Source organism: Cervus canadensis, chromosome 9 (assembly GCF_019320065.1).
Source record: "Cervus canadensis isolate Bull #8, Minnesota chromosome 9, ASM1932006v1, whole genome shotgun sequence".
Classification (NCBI taxonomy): Eukaryota; Metazoa; Chordata; class Mammalia; order Artiodactyla; family Cervidae; genus Cervus; species Cervus canadensis.
This window is the reverse complement of record NC_057394.1, coordinates 70,746,675-70,759,380: the sequence shown is the minus strand read 5'-3', so window position 1 is coordinate 70,759,380 and position 12,706 is coordinate 70,746,675. Positions and strand designations below refer to the sequence as shown.

Sequence of the window (12,706 nt, the reverse complement as noted above, 5' to 3'; positions counted from 1 at the left end):
GTGCTGTTGTTGAGGACACACTAAGTCCCCTGCATACGAACGACTTCTGCTGTGAGAGCCCGTCGTTGTTCAGTCGCTCAGTCATGTCTTCCTTACTCCACGGACTGCAGCACGGCAGGCTTCCCTGTCCTTCACCATCTCCCGGAGTTTGCTCAAACTCGTGCACTGAGTTGATGCTGCCATCCAACCCTCTCATCCTCTTTTGCCCCCTTCTCCTGCCCTCAATCTTTCCCAGCATTGGGATCATTTCCAATGAGTCGGCTGTTCGTATCAGGTGGCCAAAGTATTGGCGCTTCAACTAACAAAGCTCGTCTAGGCGACCGGCTAACACAGTTAGCGGGCAAGCTGCCATTTCACTCACATCTGACCTTGATGGAACGCACGTTCACACCTTTGGAAGTTCTCAACTTGAAGGTTCCTACGTAGGGGGCTTACTATATTAGCTATGTAGTACCATTCACAATTTAAATCTGTTCTGCAAAAAGAATGAAAGATCAGTAAGCTATCAGAAGGTATAAACATTTTCTGGCTTGTATCAAAGGTGGTTATTTGGTGATTTACTTAATTAACACCCACTGCTACTGCTGGTGTCTTTTACATATTAGTTGGGTTTTCTCTTCGGGCTGTGCCCTCTGAGACCAGTACGAAGCATGAGCTACACCAAGGCTTCCTCTCACTGGAGCTGCCCTCAGAGGCAGCTGATGATGCTACGAGGCGTAACACTAGGACGGGGCTTTTTACAAAGCACATTTCCATAAGATCTGTGTTGTCTCCCCACCAGGGTCCTCAGAGTGAAATGTTACTTCTATTCCCATTTTTACAGATGAAGAAACTGAGAGTAAGAGGCAACTAAGTGACTTGTGTTATGTAAATTGCAGAAGCTTGACTGAGGTCTCCTGTCACTAGATCTTGAGTTTCCCCACTTTCTCGCCATGTCTTGCTGTGTCATGCTCCCTAGTACATGTGTTTATTCATTTCTCCTTTCTATGTTATTCAATATAATCCACTTGATTATTTAAAAACAAAAGGAAATCTATTTGTGTCTTCGGAGGTGGCTCTAGCCAGTAGCCAGTAACCAGAATACTGAAGAAAGTTCGCTGTCAAATTTGCTTTAAGAACAGTTCAAGAATTAAACGATAAAAGGCTTATTCATAATGAAAACGGCTTAAGATCATGCACTTTAATTTCTCCCAGTTAAGTTTTAATGACTGAAAAGTTTGGTGACAACTGAAGCGTATATTTCCTGCATATGTATTGCTGGGAGGCTTTTTCACCAGTTTCCACTGCCTCACTGTCTTCTCCTCTCCTTTCTACAAGACCTCACTTGGTAACATTGATCATTTTTTTTAATGTTCACTTTCACTAAAAAACCCCCTGTCGTTTTCTGGGCTCAGGCATTAGCCGCTCCTTGGTGACCGCGTTTCGTGTTTGTGTAGCTGCAGCTCAGATGGTGTGGGCTCAGCTGTGGTGCAGCCCAGCAAGGGGGCACAGCGCCACCGCCTGGGTCATTTCACTCAAGGCTGAGAGATGAGAACCCCTCAATCAGGGCCTGTCCTGCCCTTTGGAGTCTCACTCAGCAGATCAAAGACCCAGCAGTCTTTCTGTCCGACTTCCCACGGATGCCGAAAGGCACTTGCCTCGCTCAGGTCTCACTGCGAGCTTTCCAAGCACTTCCTTTGTGCACCGTCTCGGTGGTGAGCAAGATCAGCCAGGGGTGTTTGTCCCAGAGGCATCCAGATGGAGGTCGAGTGTGCGGGGAGGCTCAGCCTTCGCCAGGTCTCCCCCGCGAGACCCAGCCCTGCTGCCAGTCCTGTCACAGCGTGGTCACTGCGGACGCTGACTGGACCCTGGAGCAGGGAGTGGAGGAGTAGCGTGGTCCAGTGCCCTTGGTCTCGGCAGGACGGTCCTGACTTAAGCCCTGACTTGGGGTGCTCCCCTGGGGGAGGCACTGTGACTTCACTGACCCTTACCTTCCTTCCAGACAAGGTTCCTGCCCTCAGGGAGCTTCTCGTCTTGACTTCCTCAGCTCTCCCCTGTGTGAGGGCAAGAGCTGGGTCTTAGTTTGTGTTCTTTGCAAGGACACCTGCCCCTGAACCGACTTGGTCGCTGAACATCAGAGGTGTTCCAATAAACACCTGAAGTAGACTTTCCTAAACTTACTCCCGGCCCTGTGGGCTCACATCATTTACCATCTCTTTCCTAGCTCAGGGACCCTTCCCAGACTCCCCTTCCTGGCCTGAGAGCTCAGTTCTTGACCTCTTATGGATGGTATCAGTAGGCAAGCACTTGACCCTGTTTACACTCTCTTCTGAAAACCTAAAAAGATCCCTCTGGCAATTACCTTGGGCTCTCTTGTCCCTGCTGAGGAACTGAAGGGTTTTCCAGAGCATCCGTCTGCTAGCTAGAAGTCCTAGTCTCAGACAAGCAACCCGCTGGCAGAGACCCACACTCCCGTCACTGTCCTTCTATATGCCCACCATTGTGAATCACAAGCTTGGGACCGGCACTTTGTATATTTCACGTCTCACCCTCACATCAACCCCACGAGGCAGACCTCGGTGTTGCTGTTGTTCAGTGAGAATCAGGAGGATCTGGGGAGTCGAGGGCTGTTCCCCAGTGGCAGAGCAGGGATCACAGCCAATTCTGTCCCCTCTCTGCTCTTCTGATCTCTCCACTCTTCCTCCATGCCAGCTACAGGAAGGGAAAAATAGCAGATCGGTCTCCAAGGTGATCAAAGGAAAGAGACTGGCCTTCCGAGAGTGGAGCTCATTTGGGAAGAGGGTTGAAGCAGCAGTGAGTGCTGTCCAAGTGGACTTCCCTGGCTGTTGGGAGGGAGGGCACTTTGTGAGATCTGTATCTCCTAACAGTGAGAGCCCTGAGCGCTGGAGGTTGCTTGTGAGGCTTCTGATAGACAAAAACAGTTTTTATGCCATTTGTACATTTTCCCGCTAACAACCAAAGAGGCTGGGACACCATGATTTTCAATAATTAGAAGCTGATTATCTGTTTCTGAGTCAGCTTTGATCAGAACAGGTGGGAAAGAAACACAAGGTCTGAACTGAAGATTGTCTGATTTTAGATTGGCGATCTAATTTTAGATATACTAATCCAATCAGTCAGTGAAGACTCAGGCTATTAGCTCTGGTCTAGAGTAGAGTAGTTATGGGAATATAGGAATTCTGCCCCAGCCCAACTTCAACCAGGACACTTTTAAAGGCTGGTAGTTTTGTAGAACTAGGTACTTCCTTTCCTATGACTTGAATCCCATCCACCTAATGGTCAGCTGCTTACTATTTAAAAGTAAATGTGTTCCATACAATAAGAAACGCTGTGATAGCTTGTGTAACCAAGCACTCTCCGCCACTGCCACTGCTGGCTCTGTGATTCGCCTTTTCATACTGTTCATGGGGTTCTCAAGGCAAGAACGCTGAAGGGCAAAGGAGAACCAGGCCTTGGGCGTCCCTGGTGGCTCAGAAGGTAAAGCATCTGCCTGCAGTGTGGGAGACCCAGGTTCGATCCCTGGGTCCGGAAGATCCCCTGGAGGAGGGCATGGCAACCCCCTCCAGTATTCTTGCCTGGAGAATCCCCATGGACAGACGAGCCTGGCGGGCTGCAGTCCACGGAGTCACAAAGAGTCGGAAATGACTGAGCGACCTAGCACAGCACAGACTTGTGTAAGACCTAGCATGCTCTACTCCAGTCTGTCCAGGTGGAAACAGAAATTATGAATCCACTGACATTTTTTTGTTTGCTCCATGATATCTAACTATTGGCTGAAATGAACCAAAAAACTAATCATGAAAAGGCTTGAAGGTTGTAGGGAGTTTGGGTAGATTGGTGTAAAATAACCAGGTGAAAACCCATGTGTGTGTGGTGTGTGCTGAGTGAACAGACCCCAGAGTGGTCCCCCCACATTCACAGAGGGGAGGTTGTCTAACTGCAGGAAAGGGCCCAGCCGACTGCTTCCCTCAGTGTGTTAACAGGAGGCAGGCTTGTGTTAACAAGCCCAGGCAGGCTATCCAGAGAGTGCTCACCAATATGCCCCAAGTTCATACCTGCCAAAGGAAACCTTAGTCTCAGCTTTCAATGTCTTCTGTATTCTCTACTTTTCCCCAAACTTCATTTAATTTTAAAGCTTTATAAATGTAATGCACATTTTGAGACTCCTTTCCCCTTTAAGGTTTTGAAAAAAATCTGAGAACTATATTTAGTGTTTTGTACAACTTACATTATTCTCAAAAGCTTTTCTATTTGATCTGTGGATTTAGGGGGCAAGGAATTTCTTTCCTATAAATTTTAATACTGGTCCTTTGGTCAATCTGCTTGTTTATAATTATTTTTATCAGTGGTTTGGGCCCAACTTTTTAAAAATATTTTTACATCTAGAAAGTTTGCAAAGAGGCAAAATTTATAAAGTTTGCATTTTCATGTTATTGAGAAATCCTTGTCGTTATATTCAGGAAATTCCCAGGAATGAGATTGGTACAAAATTCATTGGTAATGATGACATAAAATAGGAATTATGAAAACACAAAGCCACAATGATGTCACTGGAATAGCAATGAAATATCAACACTTATCTAATAAATATTCTTTTAAAGATAAAGCAAATATCAACACTTAGACTGGGGAATAGGCACCTCCATTGCTTTCCCAGCCCCCAAGGAAGGTCTGCTTTTACTGAGAGGTCGGCAAGTGTAAGAATGGGCAGCGTCCCCAGGACTCGGGCCTCAGGGTCCCATCCTCCCTCTGTCTCCTGTTACCTAAGGCAGGTTACCCTGGGAAAGTCACACCGCCTTCTAGTGCCTCATATTTCTCACTGGTGAGATGGGGATAATAGTTTGTGACTCAAACTAAAACACATAAAAAGTGTAGAATAACACAGCGCACAAAATAAGCATTCACAGGATGATGTTGTTCAGTCACTAAGTATCTGACTCTTTGTGACCCCATGAACTGCATGCCAGGCTTCCCTGTTCTTCACCGTCTCCTGGATCTTGCCCAACGTCATGTCCACTGAGTCAGTGATGCCACCCAATCATCTCATCCTCTGTCGCCCTCTTCTCTTCTTGCCCTCAGTCTTTCCCAGCATCAGGGTCTTTTCCAATGAGTCGGCTCTTCGCATCAGGTGGCCAAGCTATTGGAACTTCAGCTTCAGCAGCAGTCCTTCCAGTGAATATTCAGGGTTGATTTCCTTTAGGATGGACTGGTTTGGTCACTAGATGTTAGCTATTCTTATTTTCATTACAGTTATATTGCTGAAATTTGGATTGAAGGAAAAGAAAAAAAAAGTGCATACCTCAATGATCTCTACCCATTTCATCCTTGGTATAGCAGGCAAAGTTCTAGACAAAGAGTGAGGACATGAGGTGGATGAACCTAGAACCTATTGTTCAGAGTGAAGAAAGTCAGAAAGAGAAAGATAAATATCATATTCTAACACATATATACAGAATCTAGAAAAATGGTACTGAAGAATTTATTTACAGGGCAGCAATGGAGAAACAGACATAGAGAATAGACTTATGGACTTGGAGAGAGGGGAGGAGAGGGTGAGATGTGTGGAAAAAGTAACATGGAAACTTGCTTTCAGTTCAGTGCAGTTCACTCGCTCAGTCGTGTCTGACTCTCTGCGACCCCATGAATTGCAGCACGCCAGGCCTCCCTGTCCATCACCAACTCCTGGAGTTTACTCAAACTCATGCCCATTGAGTCAGTGATGCCATCCGACCATCTCATCCTCTGTTGTCCCCTTCTCCTCCTGCCCCCAATCCCTCCCAGCATCAGGGCTTTTCCAATGAGTCAACTCTTCCCATGAGGTGGCCAAAGTACTGGAGTTTCAGCTTCAACATCAGTCCTTCCAATGAACACTCAGGACTGATCTCCTTTAGGATGGACTGGTTGGATCTCCTTGCAGTCCAAGGGACTCTCAAGAGTCTTCTCCAACACCACAGTTCAAAAGCATCAATTTTTCGGCTCTCAGCTTTCTTCACAGTCCAACTCTGTAAAATAGATAGCCAACGGGAATTTGCTGTATGGCTCAGGAAACTCAAACAGGGGCTCTGGATCAACCTAGAGGGGTGGGATGGGGCGGGAGATGGGAGGGAGGTTCAGAAGGGAGGGGATATATGTACACCTATGGCTGATTCAGGTTGGGGTTTGACAGAAAACAACAAAATTCTGTAAAGCAATGATTCGTCAGTAAAAAAATTAATTAATTTAAAAAAAAAAGAAAAAGAGTGAAGACATCTGGATTCCTGGCTTTGACTCACTCTGGCTTTGTACCTCCAGGGACTTGGTTTCCTCAGCACTAAAATGAGAGGGTTGTCCTGGAGACCCTGAACCCTTCACCTCTAACGTCAAAGAGTGCTCATGTGAGTCAATAAAACCCTAAGAATTTATTTTTTAAATGTAGTGTTACATCTTAATTCATCAAAACAAAACAAAGCATCCAGATGCCAGTTAAAGTGAGAGATGGAAATATTCTAAAACTATCTTTTCAGAGATATTTCTGAAAGATATTTTTTAAGGCAAAATTTTGATCAACAAAGAGTTGGGAAAATATGACTGTGTTTAAAAAGCTAAAGAAAACAACTGCAGGAGAATAGTAATATCAGCTCTTTTATTCTAGTGTCTGTCTTTGTTTCTAGGAACCATTAAATGAAACAAAGGGGCAGAGGAAGGAGGAGGCATTGAGGGAGCAAGAGAAATAAAGTACAATGTGTGTGTCATGTGTGGTTGTTATTTTAAGAAAATGTATTTCTGACCAATTTTATTCAAAGAATAAATCAGCAAACACCCAATAACAATCTGCCCCAAGATTTTTTCCTCCAATATAGACCTAATCAAAATAATCAAGTAGTGTCAAAGAAAGTTTCCAGTAAAATGACTGTCTCTATTATTTCCAATGTTATTGTTCAATATTAGCCATGGTGGAGTTGCACAGTCCCCTTGCCTGGTAATCTTAGCTGAGTAAATATTAATACTATGCATTTTCCCCTTGGAAAAATGAAGGCCAACAATGGGAAAAGATGTCACAAATGTTTTGCAGCTTTATTATAAATATTTTATGAATGAATCAGAGAAACTAAAGATGAAAAAGCCCACGAACTCTTGCCAGTACCCTGATGTGTACTGCTGTATACTTTTAAGTGGTTTGTCTGATCTCATTTTTAGTGACTCAGGTTATAGGGAATTTACCACTTCCCTTAAAGCCACTTTCCAAGTGGAGACCATCTCGCCTGCTAGGAAAGTTTGACAAATTCCCCTTGCTTTGTTTGATTTTCTCATTAATCTCATTTGATTTAGGCTATTTAACTGCATATCTTTAGTGTCTTTAGATTCTTCATTGTTTTCAACCTCTAGGTTGTTGCAGAGCACCAGATTTGAGCTCCCAGCATCATACAGTGAACTCCCACTGGGCTATTTATTTTATATATGGTAAGTTACATGTTTCAGTGCTATGTTTTCAATTTGCCTCTTCCTCTCCTTCCCCCACTGTGTCCACAAGTCAGATCTCTATGTCGCCATCTCCATTGCTGCCCTGCAAATCAGTTCATCAGTACCAACTTTCTAGATTCTATATATATGCATTTATACACGATATTTGTTTTCCTCATTCTGACTCACTTCACTCTGTATAATAGGCTCTATGTTCATCCACCTCATTGACTCAAGTGTTCCTTCTTATGGTTGAGTAATATTCCATTTTCTTTTCTTTTCATTTAGCCTTTTTCTCGTCACTTTTTGCCTGGAAGAAAGCAAGCAATTTTTTTTTTTTTGCTTGTGGATAGATGAGCAGTAGCCATTGGTTTCATTCAACAAATTAACAACAACAGCAATGACAACGTGAATTGATCACTTACTATGTCAGGCGTTGTCCTAAACACTTTGTATGCATTGTCTCATTTGTTGAGCACCTACTATTTGCCGGATACCAGGAAAGCAAAGTTAAATACGATCCTGCAGTTTTTGACAATGAGCTTATAGTGACCTGGAGGGGACAAGCATTCAGACAGGTTCTGTCCGCATAGCGTACCCCAAGCATGGGGCTGTCTTCAGGGTACTGTTGGAGAGTGGAGGATGAGTGTTCACTCCAGCAGTGAAGAGAAAGACTTGAGGGAAGGGGTCAGGTGGAGTGAGGGATAATACCCCAGATGAGATGAACTCCAGGCCCCGTCCTTAAAGAGTCAGAAAGGGTGTGTGGAGTTAGAGAGAAATTACATAGAGTTCAACGGTATTAAGTTGAAAATCAGGAGGATTGTTGGGAGGTAAGCCAGGCCAGGGTCAGACTGTAGAAAACTCTGTATTACCTGGTAGAAAACTTGGACTTTGTTCTAGATTTTAAGCGGAGGAGTGTCACGGCTGCTGTGTGGAAAACCTCTACAGAGGCAGAGCTACTGTACCTGGGGCAATCTGCCCTGGTGAGACGCAGTGAGTGTTGGGATTCTGCAGCCAGGGTAGCTGTTGTTTTTGCCTTTTCATACTGTCTCTGGTCCCCATACACGGGCCTCTGGATAGGCTGCCTGAGAGTCCTGAAGCCAGTGATGACTGGCTTTCCCCAGGGTGAGTGACCCAAAAGAGAGCTAGCAGAAGGGGCTATATGGTTTATCCTCACTTAAGAAGCATATTTCCTCACTTACATCACATTCTACTCATTAGAATGGAGCTCTAAGTCTGATTCAAATCAAGGGAGGAGGAGAATTATACACCACTTCCCTGGTGGCTCAGATGGTAAAGAATCCGCCTGCAATTCAGGAGACCCAGTTTCGATCCCTGGGTTGGGAAGATTCCCTGGAGAAGGGAATGGCTACCCCCTCCAGTATTCTTGCCTGGAGAATCCCAAGGACAGAGGAGCCTGGTGGGCTACAGTCCATGGGGTTGCAAAGAGTTAGACACGACTGAGTGACTAACACTTTTTGAAAAGAGGCCTTTTAAAGAATTGTGCCCATATTTTTACACCGTCACACTGTGTAACCTTGGGCAATTTATTTCTTTATTTTTAAGATTTTCCTGATGTGGACCATTTAAAAAAAGTCTTTATTGAATTTTTTACACATGGCTTCTGTTTTACATTTTTGGGTTTTTTTTTTTGGCCCCGAGGCATGTGGGATCCCTGATCAAGGATAGAATCTGCAACCCCTGTGTTCGAAGGCAAAGTCTAACCACCACACAGACAGGGAAGTCCCCAGGCAATTTATTTAAAATCTCTGTGCTCCAATTTCTTCATCAGTAAAATAAGAATGATATTAGTATCTGCCCTGTAGAGTTGTAAGAATAAAATGAATTAATGGGGAGACCTGGAAACAGTCCAGGATATATGATAAGTGCTCAATAAGTATTAGCAGCTGTTATGCTGATTACTACCTCTATTCCAGACCTCTAGCCTGTGATGGAGCTGATCTGGAGGCAAGAGCAACGTACGCTGCCACCAGTGATGGGTTCCCCTTAAACTGGTCCTTCTTCCTAACCAGAGTTATCTCCACACCCTCCAGTTGGGCTTTGACAAATGTAGATGCTGTTCTTACCTAGGCTGGGGACCCAGGACAGGCAGGATGTTTTCTATTTGTTATAAAGGCTCATTCTTTTCTCATCAGAGGAAGTGGGTCTAGAAAGGTGCCAGCCAGATTATGTGACTTCTCAGGTTCAAAGGCACCTAGCAGTCCTGCAGAAATCAGAGGTATAAATCCCAGCTGAGCCATGCGGAGCTACCCAAGAACCTTTGAATAGATCCTTTCAGATTCTTAGGGTGGCTTCACTGAAGAAGGACTCCTCCACAACTCTGTCCTGAAGTCACCTCAGAAAGCTGTGTCTCTGACATCATAAGAAAGGGACCCAGGGCGGGAAATCACTGCAGTATCATCCACTTCAGTTCCTGAGAACTGAGCTATCAGGAAAAAAGTATTGTGGGAATGTTTGAGAAACTGGGTTCCAAATAGTCCTCAGAGATGTTATCCTAGATCAAATCAAATTAGTAAATATTTACTGGGTATCTAGTATGAGCAAGTCATGATATTTCCTAAACTGGAGGAAACTTTCTGATGGCCAAAGAATAAGTAGCATTTTATCCTGTGTGTGATCCTAGTGAGATTAACTGCCATTTGCGACAGTCAAAATTCATAGTGATATTCCAAAAACGTGTCAGGAAGTTTAATAAGGAAAAAGTTTTGAGGTTTTTACTTACAAACGCACTGTTCGCACTAGAAACCCAAATTGCTCCCTACTCATCCCAGGGACAGCCCTCAGACCAGGAAGCTTGCCTTCAAAAGGAGAGAAGAAATTTGATAGTGTGTGCAGATAGCTCAATTGTTAGTTGCTCAGTCAGCTCCGACTCTGTGACCCCATGGACTGTAGCCCACCCGTCTTCCTCTGTCCATGGAATTTTCCAGGCAAGAATATTAGAATGGGTAGCCATTCCCTTCTCCTGGGGATCTGACTGACCCAGGGATCAAACCAGGGTCTCCTGCTTTATAGGTGGATTCTTTACTGTCTGATCTCCCAGGTGGTGCTAGTGGTAAAACAACAACAACAAAAAAAAAAACAAACAATAAAAACCCGCCTCCCAATTCAGAAGATCTAAGAGATGCAAGTTCCATCCCTAGGTTGGGAAGATCCCCTGGAGGAGGGCATGGTAACCCATTCCAGTATTCTTGCCTGGAGAATCCCATGGACAGAAGAGCCTGGCGGGCTATATCCATGGGGTCACAAACAGTCAGACACAACTGAAGAGACTTAGCCCACAGATAACCCAAGTTCTGATAACTAACCAAATTAAAGTGAAAAGCTCAGAACTTTTCTTTCAATATATAAGACAGCATAATGACTTATTCCAGGCAAGACGAGACCACCAAGAAGCAGAAAAGTCACCCTCAGGCGTGCATGCCCTGATGGCTGACCCTCCCCTGAAAGAAATCTCCCTTCCATTCAAAGGCAGTATGTGGGGTGAAGTAATTTACAAATTTTAATGCCACAAATGAGAATTATTATTTCTGGTCAGGTATTCATAGTAATATAGTTTCTCAAAGTATTTCACTTTCAGCTAATTTAGTAGAAGACAACTTCAGGGTCAATATTTGGATATTTTATATATATAATTACTTAAGGAGATCTGAAGCTATTTGGACATAGAATATTATGATCAAGTTCAAGCACAGAATTTTCAAGCAAAATTTACCTTTTCGTTTTTTTTATTTAAAAAAATTTTTATTGGCATACAGTTGCCTTACAATGTCGTGTTAGTTTCTGCTGTATAGTAAAGTGACTCAGCTATGCATAGACATATATCCCTTCTGTTTTGGATTTCTTTCTCATTTAGGTCACCACAGAGCACTAAATGTCCCCTTTGCTATACTGTAATTTCTCATTAGTTATCTCTTTTATATCCATCGTATCAACAGTGTACACATAACCTGTGACTGATTCATGGTGATGTGTGGCAGAAACCAGCACAATATTGTAAAGCAATTATCTGTCAATAAAAAAAATTTTTTTTAATTGTGCATTCATGTCAATCCCAATTTCCCAATTCATCCCCCCACCCGCTTTCCCCTTGGTGTCTATATGTGTGTTCTCTATGTCTCTGTCTCTATTTCTGTTTTGCAAATAAGATCGTCTGAGGACCTAGAGACTGTCATATTGAGTGAAGTCTGTCAAAAAGACAAAAACAAATATCATATGTTAATGCATATATGCAGGTTCTAGAAAAATTTACGTTTTTAAAACGGATGATGAACTACATAATTTCCCCTGGTGTTTATTCCCACGGAAGAACGCCACACAAGGAACCAGGCAGAGACACAAAAGGAGTCTTTTCCTGGCACAAAAGTCTACACAAGAAAAGGCGGGTGGTTCCCAGCCCCACGCACAGATGCGTGGCTGTGAACCAGGACCCCTCTTTTCTTCTTGGAAAATGTTCTCCAATTAGAGGAGGACACAAGGTGAACCTCTGCTAACTAAGTAAAAAGTCTGTTACTTTCTGCAACAGTGAATGCCATTGAGTTCCAGCAGCCATGCTGAATTCTTTTTCCTGCGAAGGCCCCATTTGGCCTCTAAATCTCTTTCACAACCCCTCCTCCCCTCTCTTAAAAATGTTTCCTATTCACTGTGAGGCTCTCATCCAAGGAAAATAGATGGTGATGAAGGACGGGGGTGGGGGGGGGGGTGGGGGGGGTGGGGACTCTGAGGGAGCTATTTCAGAGAAGGGTCGATGAGGGCTTGCTCCCTGCAGAATCCATGGATGCTTATTATGGGGCCAGAGGATGCTTTTGGCAAACATCAAATTAGGACCAAGCATTCACCCCCATTCACCAGAATGCGCAAATTCAGTTGATGGGTTAGAGAAGAGAGGTTTGAAAAAATTAAATTCTTTCCGCTGAAAATGTGAAATGACTTTGTGCCACAGAAGAAAAGTGGCAGCTAATGAGGACTTTTTTGTAGCAGGAGAAGCAAAGAGGCTGGAAGAGAACTGTTTCATATTTGAGATGCAGTCTGCAATAGCTGAATAACCTTCTTCTTTTGACTCACAGCTTCACACAATGCAGGCTTTCATCACATGAAGAGCCACAGCAGAGAGTTTTGGGCCATTTTCTCTTTTTATTCCTTTTCTAAGCCCCATCCCTCCCCCAACCTCCATTCCTCCTTTCCTCTGTCTGGGTTTGAATAGCTGAAGTGTGCCCACAATATGTACGCACTAGACACATTGTTACCT

General features: G+C 44.0%; 1 long non-coding RNA gene across 3 annotated transcripts in view; it reads left to right on the top strand.

Moving 5' to 3' along the window:
- Nucleotides 1–12,706, top strand: part of LOC122447609 — a 131,181-nt gene that overhangs the window by 1,731 nt on the left and 116,744 nt on the right. For all 3 annotated transcript variants that reach the window (XR_006271304.1, XR_006271305.1, XR_006271306.1), the window contains exons 2-3: nt 6,292–6,374; nt 7,366–7,440. This is a non-coding gene — a long non-coding RNA (uncharacterized LOC122447609). The remainder of the gene's footprint in view (nt 1–6,291; nt 6,375–7,365; nt 7,441–12,706) is intronic.